Source organism: Mesoplodon mirus, assembly GCF_964341445.2.
Source record: "Mesoplodon mirus genome assembly, chromosome: 10".
In the NCBI taxonomy this organism is placed as follows: domain Eukaryota; kingdom Metazoa; phylum Chordata; class Mammalia; order Artiodactyla; family Ziphiidae; genus Mesoplodon; species Mesoplodon mirus.
Genome location: NC_138986.1, coordinates 3110496 through 3130451, shown reverse-complemented (window position 1 = coordinate 3130451; position 19956 = coordinate 3110496).

Genomic DNA, 19956 nt, shown 5'->3' with positions numbered 1-19956 from the left:
GGGAGCCCTGGCACTAGGTGAAACCTTCCTGCTTACCCAACTGAGGTCAAGAGCTCAGACTCTGTGCCCCCATCAACCAGGCCCTGGCCACATGCTCCTCCTTAAGCAAGGTGGTCCCTGTGGTCACAGGCAGCTCTGAGCTGAGGGCAGCTGAAGTCCCCAGCACCCCCAGGTACGTCATGGGGCATCAGAGTACCCACAACAGCATTCAATCTGAATTTTTAAAATTCTAGGTGAGAATCACTGAATTGTAATTGGTCATGTCCTGAGATGGAAAAATACTGACCTAGCTCCTGCTTCAGCTGGCATCTGGCACCATGCTTGATGCATAGCGGGTGACGGAATCACACTGCAGTCCCAGCTCTGCTGATGGAAACGCCTTCTCTCCAGGAGCTGAGGCCCAAAACGTTGAGTTAGTCTTGACTCATCTTTTCCTCTCGTTTCCCACACCCATCCCTCCACCTCTTTTTGCTCCCCCTCCAAAATGCAGTGTATCCAGAATCTGAACTCTTCTTCCCCTTTCACTGCCGCTGCCCTGGTGTGAGCCCAGACTTCCGCCAAAGTGATGCTTCAAAAACGTAAATGAGATAATATCACTCCTCGGCTCAAAACCCGCTGTGGAGCTCCATTCCGTTGAATCAAAGGCTGAGACTTTACAATGGCAAAGCCCCTTAGGTCCCCTGACCCCTCCGTGGACACATCTCCCAGTGTTACTGCGTGTGGTCCGACCTGGGGACCTTTACCTGGAACACCTTCCCCAGACACCTGCGTGGCTCACTCTGTCACCAAACTGCTGCCCAAATAACAGTTCAGCAGTGAGGCCCACACTCTATCATTCAATTAGGAATCACAGCCCTCACCAACACCTCTTCCAAACCCCTTGACTCGGCTCTCTTGTTCGTAGTATTTCCATCTTACAGCATACGAGGCAGTTCACCTATTTATGTTATTCTTTTCTGTTATTCTTTTCCTCCACTAGGGCTCTCCATCCCATGAGGGGCAGGAGTTCTGCTTGCTGTTCACGGATGTACACTGGGTGCCTTCGACACAGGCGGCACTTAGTAATTATTTGTTCACTCGTCAGTGGCTGACATGGAGACCCAGGCTCACTGAGCTTGACTAGCTTTCCCTCCAAATGCTACCCACATTTCTAAAAACATTCTCATGCACATAATGGAAGGTCACATAGTTAAGCCCTAAAACAAGAACTTCCAAAATGATTTGTTTTCAAAAGGTTTTAACTCCTAGGGGCTTCCCTGGTGGCACAGTGGTTAAGAATCCGCCTGCCAATGCAGGGAACATGGGTTCGAGCCCTGGTCCGGGAAGATCCCACATGCCGCGGAGCAAATAATCCGTGCGCCACAACTACTGAGCCTGCATTCTAGAGCCCGTGCTCCACAACAAGAGAAGCCACTGCTCGCTGCAACTAGAGAAAGCCCACGCACAGCAATGAAGACCCAATGCAGCCAAAGATAAATAAATATTTAAAATTTAAAAAAAGGTTTTAACTCCTAGACCTCACTCCTAAATTCAAATCTGATTGGAAATTAAGAATTGTTTGATTTATATAACTGACAAAAATGAATTCAGGACAACATCCTTTCTCCTAGGAATTGCATCTCCAGGGCTTCTGCTAAAAACAGTCTGTGATTCTAAGAGTCTGTTCACACTCCTCAGCCGTATCCAAATATTTTAACGCCAACCCCACGGCCTGCACAGTTGGGCGGCCCAGCTGGTCGAGCTGGGGAAGCTCACGGCTGCTGACGTCATTGGCAGAGCCCAGCCTGGAAGAAGCCCCCACTCAACCTCCTCCCATGCGCTTCTCTTTCTGCCCAGTCCTATCAGCTAACTTTTGCTTCTCAGTGTTCAAATTCATCTCCTACAATTTCCTCAACAAGGAAATCTGTGACCTTTCTAGACTCTTCAGTCTTACTCTCAACCTGTGAATAGGTCAGTGAAAAAGATAGGAATTAAGTGTGAATAGTAACAATTCATGACACTTTTAGTTAGCCATTTATTTCTCAAGGTATTAATGTTAATTTTTAAAGAATATCCAAACCCATTATTTTAAGGTTTTAAGTTTTCTATCTGAAAGGAGGTTGAAGAGTTTTGCAGAGAAGAGCTGTCAAGCAGTGCAAAGTGGAGGATTATGACAACTGATGTATCAGTTCTCTTCACTTGCTTGCTAAGGTCTATGAATTTATCTTTTCTCACTTTGTGTGTGGAGACCAATAGTTTCCTTGGTTAGGCTTATGGAACAGTATACCTCTTTGTCACTATAGTGTGCAAATAGATCAAATAGAAAAATCACACAGCAAAACGCATGATAGTTTAGTGTACAATTGAGTGAGGGGAAAAACCCCAAAGTAACACAGTTCATGATATAAATAAGAAATGTTTTCTTAAAGAATCTCATTTATTCTGGCGTTTGCTTTAATCTGACATTTCTCCCGCTATGTTGGCTATCTAGTTTAATTAGAGGACATGAGTGCCTAAGATCCAAAAACAGAAACAGGAACAGGAAGAGTGAAGGAGCCCTATGGACAGCTACATGGCTGACCGGCGAGCCCAGGGTCCCTGGGTCCTCAGCGTCCCTGCTGCATAGCCGGGAACATGGCGCTATCGTCCCTGGGAATTCTCTCGCCCATATTCTCAGGGACAGTTCGACAGCGTGCATTCTCTCCCTCCGTGTTCCTCCCTCCCCCCACTCACCCTATTCTGGGAAACTTCCAGGCATGTCCCGATCAGTTTTTAAGACGGACAGTACAATTGCTATCTTCCCTGGTTTCCTCTGGCTCCGTCTCATCCCTGTTTAATTATGAGCTCACCCTTAGTCTCACCTCTTCTAAGATTGCAGCCCATTTTGTTCTCAACTTCTGAGGACTGTCACCCCAAACCTTCGTTTCTTTAAAATCTGTGACTTTAATCAGCCCTTCTTTTTCCTCCTGTTGTTCCTTTAAATAAAGTAGCAACCTCAGTCCTCCCACCTAGAGCATTAATTTGAACAATGTTTATCAGGCTGAACAGGTTAGGAGTAGTAAACCAGCTTCCCTGTTACTCACTTCAGACCTGCCTGAATGTATGGAGACCTCCTCTTTCTAGTTCCTTCTGCTCATTCTCGGGCTCTTTGAATCTGACTTCCATCGAAATCTTTTTGAAGAAACAGCTCTACGGTGTCTACTAGCTCCTCTAGTCATCCACATCTCGTCTGTATGTCTCTATATGGCTTTTCCAGAAAGTGTCAGTGAAAGCTTATACACTGAGTCACATTTCTCATTAATTTCCATTACAATTTCAGACATACTCTCCTACAGAAAGGAAATTACTTTCAGGTATAATAAAAATCACATTAACAATCATGAAATTCACTTCCCAGTACATTTGGTATTTTTGAATGCATTGTCCTTGTTCATTAATGGAAACCATCTCTATAAAGGTTGGACGACCGTAGAGATTGGTGGATACATAGCAAGTTTGGTGCACTGGTTAATGGAATAGTGCCATATGGAAGGAGGTTTCCAGTGGAATGCCACAAAGCTTTTAATACAGTCTACAGCCTTAGAAACCAGTCTTGGAATAAAATGATCTGTGTGTAGCATTTATTCAATATGGAAAGTTCTCATGGATAGTAAAATGTGTAGGTTGGCTTCAAAACCAAATAAAACAAAAAGTAGAAACCTTGGCAGTCTGACATATTGGTCTAAATCCCAAAAAATGAAACTTAATAAGTACCATATCAAGTCTTGCATTTGAATTCTGAACCAGGATAGCACAACTTAACAGCAGTTTATAATTAAGAAATTTGGGGATTAAGAAACTCTAGAATTCCAGGGGCAACTTTGGCATAATCCACTGACCAAAAACCCAAGTTTGACTGTGCTCTTTGGCTACATTAAAAGTATTTCCAGAAGGAAAGGAGATGTTAATCCTGCTGTGGCTGTTCCACCCAGATCTGCAGTGGGGTCTGCGGGCACCCTTCTTAGGGGATGTTGGCAAACTTGCATAAACCCCATTATGAGCAGCCCGAATCCTGGGGTGAGGGCAGGGAATAACAAAATCGTTGTTGATTAGGCAAGGCTCAAGTAACTGGTAACATTCAGCTTAAAAAGAAATCATAGCTGTCCTCAAATTTTTAAAGATTTCAATGTAGTAAAAAGAGTAGACTTTGATCTGTAGTTTGCAGCACGTGAGCTCTCTCGTTGAGGTGCACAAGCTCAGTAGTTGTGGCGCATGGGCTTAGTTGCCCTGCAGCATGTGGGATCTTAGTTGTCTGATCAGGGATCCAACCCGTGTCCCCTGCATTGGAAGGCGGATTCCTTACTACTGGACCACCAGGGAAGTCCCATATTTTTTAGGACCTTAACACTGTAGTATGTCTTAATATCTGGTGAGGCAGGTCCCCTCTATTTGTACATTTTTTTAAAAATTTTACTTACCTTTATGGACCTTTATTCTTTCATACAAATTTCACAGTAAGGTTTTTGCATCCCTTGAAAAGATTTGACTGCAATTTTTTGGTGGAATTGTCTTGGATTCATACTTTAACTTGGGGAAAACTAACATCTTTATAACATTAATATGTCCTATCCAAGAGTATGGATTGTCTCCCCATTTCTCCATTTCATGTTATGTCATTCATTAACATTTAATATTTTTTCTATAACATTTCTATGCATTAATGATTAATTCCTATATACTCTAGAGTTCTGACTACTATTTGGAATAGTATTTTTATTATATTTTTCAGTTAGTATTGTCATTGTAGGGAGATGCTAAGATTTCACAAGTCTTGTATCTGAAAATGTTGGTGAATTCTTTTCCTAGTTTTAATAGTTGGATTTGGGGGGGGGGCGGTAAATGATTATATCATCTTCAAATAACAACAGCTTTATCTCTTCCTTCCAATCCTTATTTCTTTTTCTTTCCTTATAACATTGGTCAGGAGCTTAAGTAAAAATGTTAAATAATAGGAGTAGTGATGGACATCTTTGCCTTGCTCACAATTTTAGAGGAAACATTAAAATGACCTTCATAAGTTTAAAGTATGCTGTAACTTTCAAGGTATATAACTTTAACAAGTTGAAGAAGTTTCTTTCTATTTCCAGTTTGTTAACAGTTTTCACTACAAATGTGTGTCAAATTTACCAAGAACGTTTTCTACATCAACTCAGATAATCATGTGTTTTACACTTGAGTCTTAGTTAGTGTGGTGAGTTCCACTGACATGTTCCCTGATGGCGAACCGTCTTGCATTCGTGAAAATGTCATTAAATTATTCTGTCTTTTTAAATATGCTGTTGGGTTTTCTTAGCTGTATCTTGTTTAAGATATTTACAACTGTGTTCAAAATAAACTATACTTATAATTTTCTTCTCTTGAATTGTCCTTTTCTAGCTATAGAATGAAAAGTGTAATTTTTTGTCAGTTTAAATTTGGCAGGAAATAACATTATAAAGCAAGAATTAATTGTTCATTGAAGGTTTATAGAACTTATCAATAAAGCCATCTGGGATTTAGCGTTTTGGTGAGGAGGGAGATTTTTTTAAGTGTTATATTTATGTGTGTGAATTGAGTGCCAGTTGAAAGTATGACTAAAACAATTTCAGAGGCCCTGGTCAAGGGTTTCAGTGGAGCAATTATCTCTTGTATAATCTGTCTGTAGGGTTCTATCCCTCTCTCCCCACATACCACCCTCTTCTTTATGTTCCTCTATGAGTCACACTGCCTGGTGCAGAACTTGAACTAAACTGATCAAATTTAGGCAGCTGTCGTCGATTGCCTCTTTTCTGGCCAAAAGCCCTAGTGAAATCTACTTGCCTTCTCTCATTCTAAGCAAATTGCCATTTAGAGACTCACCAGTGTCTCATGATTACCTGTACCTTTTGAATCACTAGTAAAGCTTAATAATGAGTGCAATTACTTTTTTAAAAATTTTTTTAATTTTTTTTTTATTTTTGGCTGTGTTGGCTCTTTGTTGCTGTGCGCGAGCTTTCTCTAGTTGCGGTGAGCAGGGGCTACTCTTTGTTGCGGTGAGCGGGCTTCTTATTGCGGTGGCTTCTCTTGTTGCAGAGCACAGGCTCTAGGCGCGTGGGCTTCAATAGTTGTGGCATGTGGGCTCACTAGTTGTGGCTCGTGGGCTCTAGAGCGCAGGCTCAGTAGTTGTGGCACACGGGCTTAGTTGCTCCGTGGCATGTGGGCTTTTCCCGGACCAGGGCTCGAACCCATGTCCCCTGCATTGGCAGGCGGATTCATAACCACTGAGCCACCAGGGAAGTCCATGAGTGCAATTTCTGATTCTTGATAATTTGACTTGATATTCTGACTAAATTTCCCAGTTTATTATTATAGAATTGTGCAGAGTATATGTTTATAATGTTCTTGATTTCTTCTTTACGTATGATTGCATAGCAACCCTCAATCTTAACATCATGCATTTGCATCTTTTCTCCTATTTTCTTGGTGGTCCTTATCTTTAGAACTCCACCTGCCACCATCACAAACACAGTGCCACAGACATAACAAATTTACCCATGAATACTCCAGTGTGCATTTCTTAAAAACAAGTGCTTGCTCTATCTAATCAGAGTGCAATGATTAAAATCAGGAGCTGAACTTGGTACAGACTAACATCTAATCTACAGACCTTTTTCAAATTTCTCCAAGTTTCCCACTAATGCTGCTGATGGAGAAACAAACAAGGAGACAAAATCCTGGCTTGGGCTCCAATCCTGGATCACATGCCACATCTGGTTGCCTCTTCTATTTAGCCTCCTTTAATCTGGAACATCTCCTTGATTTTCTTTGTCTTTCATGAACTTGATTTTTTAAAGAATGTGTGGCATGTACAATTTTTCAACAAGATGCTTGACTTGAAGGAGAATTTATTCAGTATCAGTTTTGTTAGGATAATTTAGTCCTATTGAAAGACAGAGAATGCCTTACAATTGACAGGAATATATAAAAAAATTAAAAGCAAAATCTATCAAGGAATGTATAAAGGGTATTTATTTGTGTTTATCATTAAACACTGAGATGAAAATAACTTACTGACATAAAAACATTAAAAATTTGAATAAGCATGTCACTATTGAAGAAAAGAGCGTATTTTCTGAGAACCAATTTTTCCCCTCACCTCATTTATAGTTGCTGTTGATCAAAACATACAGTTGACAATTTAAGGGATAAAAAGAGAGCTTTATGCTTGAGCACATACACACCAATTATTTTATGTAGAGTCAAATCACGGGGTAGGTGTTGGAGATGATCAAAGACTAGGAAAAACTGTCACAGTGAGAATATGGTACAACCAACTTGCGGTGTCCCGGTGGGCCATATACTATGGTCCAGGCTGTCCCAGCTCTGGATAAAATAACAAGGTTTCTGTTTGTCAGTGCTTTGGGGGCTTCTTGTTAGTTCGTTTATTCACTAGATACCTTTGTCTGGTGTGAAACACTGTGCATCCTCTGTTTTTCTTTGCTTGGCTGGTGGATCCAACTGGAATTTGCTCTCAGTTGAATTTCCTTCAGGCTTTCATTGGTTCACTTTGTGCACGAGGCTCTTTTTTTTTTTTTTTTTTTTTGCAGTACGCGGGCGTCTCACTGTTGTGGCCTCTCCCGTTGCGGAGCACAGGCTCTGGACGCGCAGGCTCAGCAGCCATGGCTCACGGGCCCAGCCGCTCCGTGGCACGTGGGATCTTCCCGGACCGGGACACGAACCCGTGTCCCCTGCATCGGCAGGCGGACTCTCAACCACTGCGCCACCAGGGAAGCCCTCACGTGGCTCTTTAGAGTCAATTGCACCATCTGACCATCTCGCCCACCACCTTCAAGTCAGTATAATCATTGCCTTCCGGCTGCCTTCTGTCTTTAGGGTTAGACTCAGCCCCACTGATCAGGAATCTCTCCAGGGGCAACTTCACCGAAGCAACACCCCACGTGTAGCAGCACCCACAGAATCCGCTCCAGGGGGACAGAAAACTGGCTCCTGTGCACAGCCAGCCCCTCGAGAGACCATCAAGTAACTGTTCAGAGGGCTGGGCTCTGTGCCCACTGAGGCAGAAGCAGTGGGCTGGGGTGATGGTCAGGCAGAGGGGAGCTCCTGCCGACACCCCCCGCCCCCAGCCCCATCCAGCTGAACCACAGTCAGCAAGCAAACCGACTTTCTGGACAAAGGCAGGCTTCTCACCAGAATTTTGCCAATAGTACACATTTTCTTCCCGTGTTGCATTGCGTATAAATTATTGTCTCAGGGAGAACACTCAGATCTTGGTCTAACTGCCTTAATGGATATAGTTTTTAAATTCCATTTTATTCCCTCAAGAAAGGGAAACAAAACCATCAATTACAAGGTTCATAAGTCCCCGGAAAAGAATTTGACCAAAAATCTTCCAGTCAGAGGTCTTTTGAGTTTTCTGCTTTTTCCCTATCTTGGTCTAGAAATTGAGATGTCTACTGTCGTCCAGGTGGCATTTTAAACCCAGAACACGTTTCAGCACACACTGGTGCAGTTTCCTTTCATTCAGGTGAGAATTGGCTTGTCAAGCTGGTATCTGATGGGCGGCTCTAACAGACGCAAGGTCACCAGGTCCTGGAACGTCGCTCTAGGGGCACGTCTCTGTGACCTCTTGACTGAAGGGCCTGAGTGGCCAGGGCTGCAGGTGGCGATGCCTACAGACCCATGGGCTGCCCCTCCTCAATTTGCACCTTTCTTTGTTAAGCAGGGACCATTGGTACCAGCACCTAAAGCTGAGGAAATGCCCACTCAAATCTCTAAATTAAAAATGAACTCAGGGAGCTACCTCCGCTGATGGAATCAACCAATCATCAGAGAAGGGAGTGTCTGGAGCCCATTTTGTCACATCTCAAAGGGCAGTGGTCAATGTCGGGTTAAACCCATGTCCCCAACTGCCCACCCAGTCCTCTTTCTACCACATAATAAAACTCCTCTGCAATTTCCCCACATTATTCATGATAAAATAGTGGCTACCTACATGGCTGTTTTATATACTCTTCTAGAGCTATAGAAAACACAAAATTTTCAGCATCTTGACACAAACTAAACATTCCAACAATTGCTACTGTTCAAAAAATAAGCCATTTCTTTGGGTTTTCCCCCCTTTTTATAGAAAGTTATCGCAGACCATATATTCTTAAGCAATTTCTAATAAGCATCCATATGGCACTATTAAGTATTGTGAAACTGAGGATATTTCTTAAAATCATGAATGCTAAAGATTTCAACCATCAAACATTTTTTTCCACAGATTTCTCCTGAACAAAACTTCTGTAGTTAAAATAACCAGAATCATATGTACCTCCGAATTTTGTAAATATTTCCGATTTCATGGATTTCTTTTCCTCCTATATTTGAAAACCAGTTCTTTATGGGAACACAAGAAAATGCTAAATGTGGGAGGTGTGAATGGTCTCAGCTCACAGCCTGTAGCCTGGCTATATTTCAGTACCATGTAGAAATAACTAGTTTAAAAATATCACGCATTCTACAATTTCGGCATTACACATGAGAAGGGATAAAGAACCAACTGTTGAAGCTCTCAGGAAACTCATGGCTATCAAATTATTACTGCACTGCAAGCCTGCACACAGCTGAGAGCAACTTATTGAACCGGAAATCTAAGCACATTTTACCAAAGGTTACATTATAATAGTCATTACTTCCTATTATAATGGATACACTTTTAGTTTGGCTCAAAGTTTTAGGGGTACAAAGCAAACAGCACTGAGCCATAACTGGCTTCTTGAGGCTTCCGTTTGATGTGTGTCGATACAGATGTGGACGTAGGAATTTTTCTGGTACCGTCTTGGTGGGGCTGCTGGGGGCTGCTGGAGGGGTTAGAAGGGGAGGGTTAACAGCTGCCATCACTGAACAAAGAGCCCCTGCACTCCTCAGTTATGTGAGAAGTAGATCACATCTGAACTACACTCAGCAAAAACTATGATCACTCCGTCAATCATTCAACAATATTGGGGGTTTTCTGTTGTTGTTGTTTTTGCGGTGCGCGGGCCTCTCACTGTTGTGGCCTCTCCCATTGCGGAGCACAGGCTCCGGACGTGCAGGCTCAGAGGCCACGGCTCATGGGCCCAGCTGCTCCACGGCATGTGGGATCTTCCCAGACCGGGGCATGAACCCATGTCCCCTGCATCGGCAGGCGGACTCTCAACCACTGCGCCACCAGGGAAGCCCCTGTTATTGTTGTTTTTTTTTTTTTTTTTTTTTTTTGGCCATACTGCATGGCACGTGGGATCTTAGTTTCTTGACCAGGGATTGAACCTGTGCCCCCTGCATGAGGAGCGTGGAGTCCTAATCACTGGACCACCAGGGAATTCCCAACAATATTTGTGATGCAGGATTTCCGTGGCTGTCCAGTGGTTAGGACTCCACGCTTTCATTGCCGAGGGCCCGAGTTCGATCCCTGGTCAGGGAATTAAGATCCCGAGTGCCCCCATGCCAAGAAAAAATATATATACATATGTATATGTATTTGTGATACAATAACAGTCTGGTCAGACTTTCAGGCTGGGAGGTGAGGGATGAATACATGTTACATAGGAAAACGAGTACCTAACTCTTCCTGAAAGAGTTGTGAAAACTTCACATAGCTTATCTACCATTGTTGAACTAAAACATGGAAAGTAATTTGAGAATTTCTAGGCAGCTAAGTAAGAGGAGAGTATGCCTGGCAGAAGAGAGGCAATGAAAATGGATCATAAAGTACTTACTGTGCCCAAGAAACCGTACCAGAAGTCATGAGAATAAAAAGATAAAGAACAATATCTATATAATTAGAAATAAATAATAGGAATTTGGGGACATGAGACAATAGGAGAGAAAACAAAATAAATGTGGAAGCAGGGTCAGTACACAAAAAGGGCATCATAAGTTGTTGAACACTTGAAAATTTGGTGCCATACTTCCAATCAACCAATGAAAAGAGGAAAACACAATCAATTGCCTAACTGACAGCACAAACAAAATTTTTAAAAATTAGTTGTTCCAGAGAAACACGAGTTAACTTAACTGAGCCCCAACATGTGATGATTCTTTGTGATGTACTGAACACTGTCCTTGACAACGACTGTACGTTAAGAAAAGCTTGAAAGGAAAACAGCTCTCCCTAATGTAGACTTAAGGCACAACAACCAAAGCATAACTGGGTAAAAGACATTCTATTGGGGGTCAAAATAATGCAACCCAAGCCCACAGCTCTCTGAAGGTCTGGCAGGGAAAATTGATGGACTGCATACCCTCTAGTCAATATGCAGGATGGGTGCCATCCCTGGACCATTCAAGGGCCATTTCCCCCTCATAGGGAGGAGTTCTGAAGCAATATCTAAAGATGGATTCAAAGTTTTCCTCAGAAAGCAATTGTGGGTTGATTACAACACAGAGAATGGCCAAGGTGATTTTAGCTTAAATGACACCATCCCACAAAGCCTAGGCTGGGTTCAAGAACTGGTTGTAATGAAGACTTGGTTCAAGGCTTCTATGCAGTTTGTCTTACTACCAGAACAGCAAACAAGCCCTGCGAAGGACACAGAGTAGCCAGGGGTACAACCACGTGGCCTGAGAGCTCCTGACCCTCATCAGTTGCTCACTGAGGTGTAACCAAAGTCTGACACCATGGAAAGAAGATGGCTACCCTGCTGGAGAGACCACACACAGAGAGAAAGAGGCTGGGCCAGCTGCCAGCTGAAACCGCCATTCCAGCAAAAGCACCAGCTATGTGAGTGGAGTCATCCTGCAGCCACATGAATGATACCAAGTAGGATGAGCAGAAGAACTGCTGAGCTGAGCCCAGTCCAGATTGAAGAGTCCTACGCAAACCACCGGTTACTGGTTTCAGCCCCTGAGTTTTGGGCTAGTTTGCCAAATGGCATTAGATTACTAAAAGAGCTCCACACTGGGAAAAATTTAAAGCACATATATCCAAATACCCACGAAGGCCACCTCCTCCCCAAATCCAAAAAAGCAATCAACCATCTACTATTGAGCCTTCTTACTTCCTGATTGACTCAATAAATCAAAGGGCTGTGTAGGCTGTTGCCTGGACACTAGTGACATGCTGAAGGACAACACAGTTATTTGTGGTTACAGAGCCAGGAAGTCCTTTCAGCAAAGAACTGTGTAAAACAACCCTCACAAAAGACACATATCTGCCCAAAATTAGGGACTTGATCTTGAAATAGTTGCTCTAAAGCCCTTGCATTTAGTGGGTTTAGTGAAGAGCCTCTAAATACATAGAAGGGCTAGAGATGTGGTTGGAAGAGAGCGTAGGAAGAGAAACTCCATCCAGATGGAGAAAAGATCGGCAGCAAGGCAAAGAGGAGGACGGGGTGAGGGAGCTGCCGACGGGCGGGAACCCAGCTGGAGGTCCTCAGCATCTGTTTCCCAGGGCCGCCCCGACAAAGTGCCACAACCCGGGTGACTTAGAACAACAGTTACCTGTTCTTTCATGGTTCTGGAGGCTGCAAGTCCAAAATCAAGATGTCGGCATGGCCTTGCTCTCTCTGAAGGCTCTAAAGGAAGATCCTTCCAGCTTCTTCCAGCTTCTTCCAGTGGGTGCCACCAATCCTGGGCGTTCCATGGCCCATGAGGGCATAACTCCAATCTCTACATCCATTGTCACGTGTTGTCCCTGTGTGTTTCTGTGTCTTCACGTGGTCTTCCCCTCTCTGTGTATCTATGTGCAAATATACCTCTTCATATAAGGACATCATTGGATTAGGGCTCATCCTATTTCAACATGACCTCACCTTAGCTTGACTAATTACATCTGTGAAGACCCTATTTCAGATAAGTTCGCATTCTGAGGTTCTAGGCATTCATAATTCAGGACAGTTTTCAACCCAGTACAACCTTCAATTCTAATTAAGATTCTTGGATTCTTAGAGCACGCAATTGCCCCATCAGAGCAGGAATTAAATGAATTACTGCCAACGGGGTGACCATGTCAGGACCTCCTATGAATGGAGAAATGGTCATTATCCTTCTTTTGTAATCATAGATAGTTATGTATTACTTCTTTTTTTTTTTTTTTTTTTTTTTTTCCTTTTTGCGGTATGTGGGCCTCTCACTGCTGTGGCCTCCCCCGTTGCGGAGCACAGGCTCCGGACGCGCAGGCCCAGCGGCCATGGCTCACGGGCCCAGCCGCTCCGCGGCACATGGGATTCCCCCAGACCGGGGCACGAACCCGTATCCCCTGCATCGGCAGGCGGACTCTCAACCACTTGCGCCACCAGGGAGGCCCTATTACTTCTTAACTCTTGTATATATGTTTTCTCCCTAACTAGAGTGTTGAGGAGGGATTGTGACCTACACTTTTTTTCATCCATGTACTGTGCAATAATCCAGCATGAAAGACTATTGGAAAGAAAGAGTGAAAGGAAACCAGGAATAGAACAGCATACATTGAATCTCCACCCTGTGTCAGGCATTATTCATAAATTATCTCATTAATCGTCAGTAGACCCCCTCCAGATGAGTAAACTGATAAGTAGACAAGTTTTGAGACCTCCCCAAGGTCACACACAATAAGTTTGACTATTTTACTTGCCTTTATGGAACCCACACATGCACCTCAACAGCATTTAACAAGTATTGACAATGAAAGAGGTCTTGTGGGAGGAGTCAGTGTTGCCATGACCTCTCTTCATGGGCTTCAAGAAAGACTGTTAAAGACTGGATTTCCTTTCAAATTATTGTACTCATTGCTAGACTGTGCTTCTTTGAATGCAAGTGGACCACGTGGCTGTCAGAATTTAAAAGTTATGTATATAAAACATATAAACGTTAAAGCAATGCAAGAAAATACTGTTTGGTGGAAACTTAGATAATTTTTTTTCTTCCTTATGCTTTTCTGAATCTTTTCATGAACATCTTTGCTTCTATAATAGAAATGAATTCTCAAAAAGAAAAAAGAAATGAATACGCATTAAACATTTTTTTAAAAATAATTTTGACTTTGGCATTCAGGTCAGGACTTGGCACTTGGCTTAGCATCTACTAGTTAAATGATGATGTTGTGTCACTTCAGTACCATCTTTGCCCATATCTGTAAATACCGATGAAAATAGTATCCACCTCCCAAGATTGTTCAAACTAAAATCAGATTGTAAAAGTTCAAGTGCCTGGCACAGTGCAAAGACAAAATGTGTGGGAAACACCCATGCATTTGCTATTTTGTCTTTTCTCCACAAGAAGCAAGTCAGCTCTAAGCAGATGTGACCAGGTCCACACCCCCAGCACAGCGCTGTTCACAGACATCAACTTTATTCACAAGCCTGTCTCTCCAATAGAGCATTAACCCTGTTAAAATAAAATAAAAGGGAGCCTAGGTTTAAGACCCTCCCAAGCAGACAAAATCAAGTAAGCCAGGTAAGCAAAGCTAAATCTAACTTGTTTCATGAACATAAGCAAAACTGAACTTAGGTTATTTCTTATGAGTGTCTCTGATACTCATAAAAGAAACTTAGGTTATCTTCTTAAAAGGGTATAAGATAATCACTTTTAACTAATCCCCTGCCCATTGTAGTAACCAGTCACTGTAAAGGGTAAACAACTTCCACCTTTTCTCTTTATAGGCCACCCTGTGATGTCACGCCTCTGAGTATCCCATCAGTTTGGAGTTTGAAAGCTCCTAGTTTGCAAACTGTTCTTACATGCACAATAAACTCTTATTAATTACTATTTTGCTATCTGGTGGTTTTAATGTTTACTGTTTCTGGATATTTGACATTTTTAAGGGTAAACTGGATATTTGTCCTTAGGCCAATCTCCCCTAGAACAGCTCCTAGCATGTGGTAAGATGCAAAATATTTCAAATTCATAAATGAATTAATATTACTCATCAATGTGGTTTTATAATTTTTTTAAAGAGCATGTAAATTTTTTTAATGGGTGTTTTTTATTACTGTTTTATAATTTGGAATCCTAAAACACATTTATAACACAACCATCCAAATTATGGCAGGGCCGGTTTCACAGGGACTGACACCTGTTACCTAAAAGGATCAAAATGTTTAAATAGAAAAACACACCAATAAAAGAACAGGGGAAAATATGTAAAGACATGAAAAGAAGAAAAATTAATTTTGAGTCCTGAAATGCACAGAAGTCGTATTTGAACGTAATTCCCTTGGGAAACATCATACCCCATTGTCATGAGTGGAGTTCTTGGTGTGGATTGTTGGTTTTTAAACAGCCCATGAGTGAACACCCATGCCCTGCTGTTGGCTGAAACTTTTACAAACATATTTAGAGTGATGGGCAGTGCAGATTTTAAGGCACCAACTAAAAGGTGAAGCCTTGACAAATACACCAGACAAGCTCCTTATGTGTGGAGTTCTTTACCAAGTAGCTGTATCTCCTGCTGGCAATTGCATTTTAATTGTGAATAAGTTAGTCTCCAAAAGAATAAAGATTAAGGATTTTAAATTCTGGTATAGCTTTAACATGGCAAAGATCCCTTCTGTCTGCATCAATACAAAAGTGCTTGAGTTGCTGTTTCTACTAAAAATTTACCCTCAGGCTTTCAACATCAATAAAAAATTTCATTTTGAATTGTACCATATTCTCTTTAATGAAAAGGAAAATTAGATTTAAAACTGCTGAGCAGCAATAGAGTAACACACCCATCTGACTTCTTCTTTTTTAAATAAGGGGTAGTTTTTATCTATATCAAGCAATTAAAAATCTAAGTGTTAATAAGCATATAAAGTATTCTGCCTTTATATTTTTTGAGCTACTGGGGAGAGCGATAGATCTTTCAAAATCATATTTTTTTATTGGAGTATAATTGCTTTCAATGTTGTGTTAGTTTCTGCTGTACAATGAAGTGAATCAGCTGTATGTATACATATATCCCCTCCGTCTTGGACATCCCTCCCAGCCCCCCATACCAATCATCTAGGTCACCACAGAGCACTGAGCTGAGCTCCCTGAGCTATATAGCACATTCACACTAGCTACCTGTTTTATAATGATAGTGTGTATATGTCAATCCCAATCTCCCAATTCATCCCCCCCACACCACTGTGTCCACATGTCTGTTCTCTATGTCTACGTCTCTATTCCTGCCCTTAAAATAGGTTCATCCGTACCATTTTTCTAGATTCCACATGTATATGTTAATATACAATATTTGTTTTTCTCTTTCTGACTTACTTCACTCTGTATGGCAGACTCTAGGTCCATCCACCTCTCTACAAATGACCCAATTTCGTTCCTTTTTATGACTGAGTAATATTCCATTGTATATATGTACCACATCTTCTTTATCCATTCATCTGTCGCTGGACATTTAGGTTGTTTCCATGAACTGGCTATTGTAAACAGTGCTGCAATGAACATTGGGATACATGTGTCTTTTTGAATTATCAAAACCATACACTTTTAAAACAACAAGTACTTATCCAGGCTTTACTGCTTACCGATTAGACAGGCAAACTTTCAGAATTACTTTAAAATGAGAGATCAATTTCTGCATTTTTAGGGGATATACACACACAAGGAGTATTATTATAAGTGTTAGTTCTGGAAAGAGGTAAAAATATGAGTGATGTCATGTTTGTTATGGAACTTCTATTTACCCAAAGTCTCCTCTTACATGCTCTCGTAAAATTAAGAACCTCAAAAGATATGTCTTTGCCAATCTTCTATCTTTCCCTTTTTCTCTCTTCGGCATCTGATTTCCTTAACAGAAGACGAAACCCTTAAATATCTTTAAGCATATTGCTACTAGCAGCCTCCTCTGGCCAATTTTGTTGACTGTTGAAACAGCTTAGGAATAAAAAATCTGAGTTTTGGAATCAATATTACAAAATCGACTGCCTCTCCAAAGCTTTGAAAGGTTGCCCATAGCTATGACGGTTGGTAAAGTGCTGAAACACCCCTTTTGTGTAGGAGCAAGAGGCCATATGTTTTAAGAGACACAGCTATTAGATTTTTCCATAAACGTGGGTAGAACCGCCACTTGGAAAAATAAACAACCCAACTTCCCTCAAATCAGTTATGGCACATGACTGGTCATTTTACAAGCCTCCAAATCCCTTTTCAGGGCCAGCGTAGAGGTGGACATCTGCTATGGTTTGAATCACTTGATCACCTTTTCTTTCCAGGGGAGTTGAGGCAGAGAAAAGCCATTTCTGTCCCCAGCATGGGTGGGAAGGGGTAACCTGCTGTGGGGCCCAGCTCTTGGGAAGTGTGGGCACCAGCACCCACTGGACAGGGAGCATGCAAGGCAGGGGCTGTGACAGTGGCCACATTTCAGGTCATCAGTGGCCAGCTTTGCAGTTTCCAGACTGTTCTTCACTCTCGTGGAAAGAAGCACAAATCAACTTATTCTGGGCTCCAGGTAGGTCAGAGCTACAGAGGGTCAGATAAAAGACAGCGAGGTGCTGGTGAGGCTCGGAATAAAAAGCAAAGGCCTTTGGCACCTACAACTCTTGGGCTTGTATGTCAGCCTTATATAGTGTCCGTCCATCACTCTCATACTTAAATGTATGGTGAGGGTTGGTTTAAATCTATGTCGACCTTACAATCTAATAAAACATCTTCCGTGTTTTCTTAATTTAAAAAAAAACTACTTTGATTCTAGGAATAAGGTTCTTGGGAAGAAATACATTTTCTAAGTCTTCAATTTCTTAGTTCACAAAATGGGTGACCAGATACCACGACATTATGGAGTGTTGTGAGAGAGAGAAAAAAACATTAAATTTAATGTGCGTGCAAATCACCTGAGTATCTTGTTAAAATGCAGGATCTGATTTGGCATATCTGGGGTGAGAACAGAGATTCTGAACTTCTCACCGGCTCCCAGGAGACGCTGATTCTGCTCATCTGGGGCCCACCCGGTGAACAGCAGGGTGACGGGGCAGCAATGGCCATTCCCAGCTGGGAAGAAAGATCGGTGGATACATTTTAAAGTGAAATACGCAAATGCCAAAATGACTCTCAGGAGTCGAACGGCACCCAATTCTTTTATTAGAAATGAGATGGGATGGCGAGGAGGACCCGTGGAAGCTTTTCTGTGTACCATCCAGCTCATGCGTCTGGCTGACGTTCAGTTAGTTAGGGCCGAGAAAAGGAACGTTATTCATATTCCCAGATTTCCCAGGAGAGTCCTAATTTCAAAGCTTTACCTCACTGCTCCTCTTAGCACACTTTTCAGTGAGATTGTAAATCCTCGTCTTTGATTCAGAAAATACGGCCCCGGTAGTCTGACCCGTGTCACTGCCGCGTCACATCCAGCCCTGGTTGGCGAGGCCCTGGGGGCTGCACGTGGTCCCTCCAGGGCCCAGTGTCTTCCGTCTGGTGGCTCACGGCTCCTCCCTCCCCTGGAACCCCAGGGGCCCTGGGTCCTCTACCTTCAGGTGACAGATGGGCAAGAGTGGGAGCCTGGCATAGTGGGGATAAGGCTGGAGTATGGACGTCACCCCACCCATCGGGGAGAGCTCAGGCACGTGGCTCCTTAACTCAGCGACCCTGGTCCAGCCGTGTGACCAGGAGGAAAGGAAACACAGAGTGTTATCTCCGAGGTGCCCCCTAATTGACTTTTAGCCGTCCTATCGGTCTGAATGAAGACAAGTTTGCTGGGCTTGGAGGAGTGAATCTTAACCGCGTAGCAGAGTTGAGATCTGAAGAGTTCTGGGATGTGCCCGCACCACCCCTCCGACCCGGAACCGTGGCCAAGTCCATCCCTGCAGTGGGACACCCCCAAAACTCAGAGGAGGTCCAGTGGGGGAGAAGGGCCTGGTGCTTATCAAACAGCCTTCACAATAGTCTAGGGGGAGGAGATAGGATCCCCAGTTTGTAGTTAAACACATGAAGAATCAGGAAGGATCTGGAAGTTTCTCACCAAGATGGGGAGCCAGGATTCCAAAGGTCTGTTCTACCCCAGGGCCAAACATGCAGGGCATTGCTCCTCAGGACGTGGAAGTCATTGTTAAACAAGCCTAACTGGACTGCCCCAGGGGCGTGTGTGTGTGTGCATATGTGTGTGTGCACGTGTGTCCAGGAAGGGAAGAAGAGGCTGGTCAGAGTTAATGTACGTGTTAGACTCAGCGTATTCAGATCACCAAGGTCTCTGCCCAATTATTTTTCTAACTCTGAACACAGAAAACCTAGCCACGTGGAAACACTTGTTGACAACACCAAAATGTGTTTTTCATAGTTTAGTGCAAATGCGTCCTACAGATGCCAACTTAGATGACACAATTTCCAGTTTAAATTTGAGTGAAAAATGACTGTCTGTGACCTCACCTAGACCTCAGGCCAGCCCCCCATCTGAGATGAGAGACCTTCATTTCTTACTTAAGTTTTAAATTGAAACTGATTCTAATCATGTTTTCAGCCCGTGTGGTTGTGTGTGAAATAAAAGCCCTGCTATAAAGAATTACATGGGCAATAAATAAATATTTTTAAAAAACTACATGGGCAGACTCACAATGATTCTGGTTCTTTGAGTTTGAAAGAACTGAGACAATGGCAGGAGAGACATATTCCCACTTTGGAAATTTAATTCATAACACGAGCAAAGTCAACTGCCTTTTAGAAAATCTCAGGTAACACCTGAAAATTTTAGTAAATGGTTTGATCCAGATGGACATACAATAGACAGGACTTGGCAGCCAGAAGCCTCCACTTGGAGCTTTGTTCCTCTGTCACCCACAAGAGTGCCAGCCTAGGGGACCCCTCCTCACCGTCTCCAAACACTGAGAGGGAACACAGAATAAGACTTAGTGTGAATTTGTCAATTTTTATTTGACAGCGATCTGGAATCATCCTTTTCCATTTGAATGTCTTATCATGACAAATACAGACTCAGAAAAAAATGTGATGGGCCGAGAGGGGTAGAGATGGAAAAGATAAATTATAGAGTCAGCTTTCCAAGGTCCAGTTTCCCAAGTAGCTCTTTAGCTTCCCAGAGAAATGGGGATG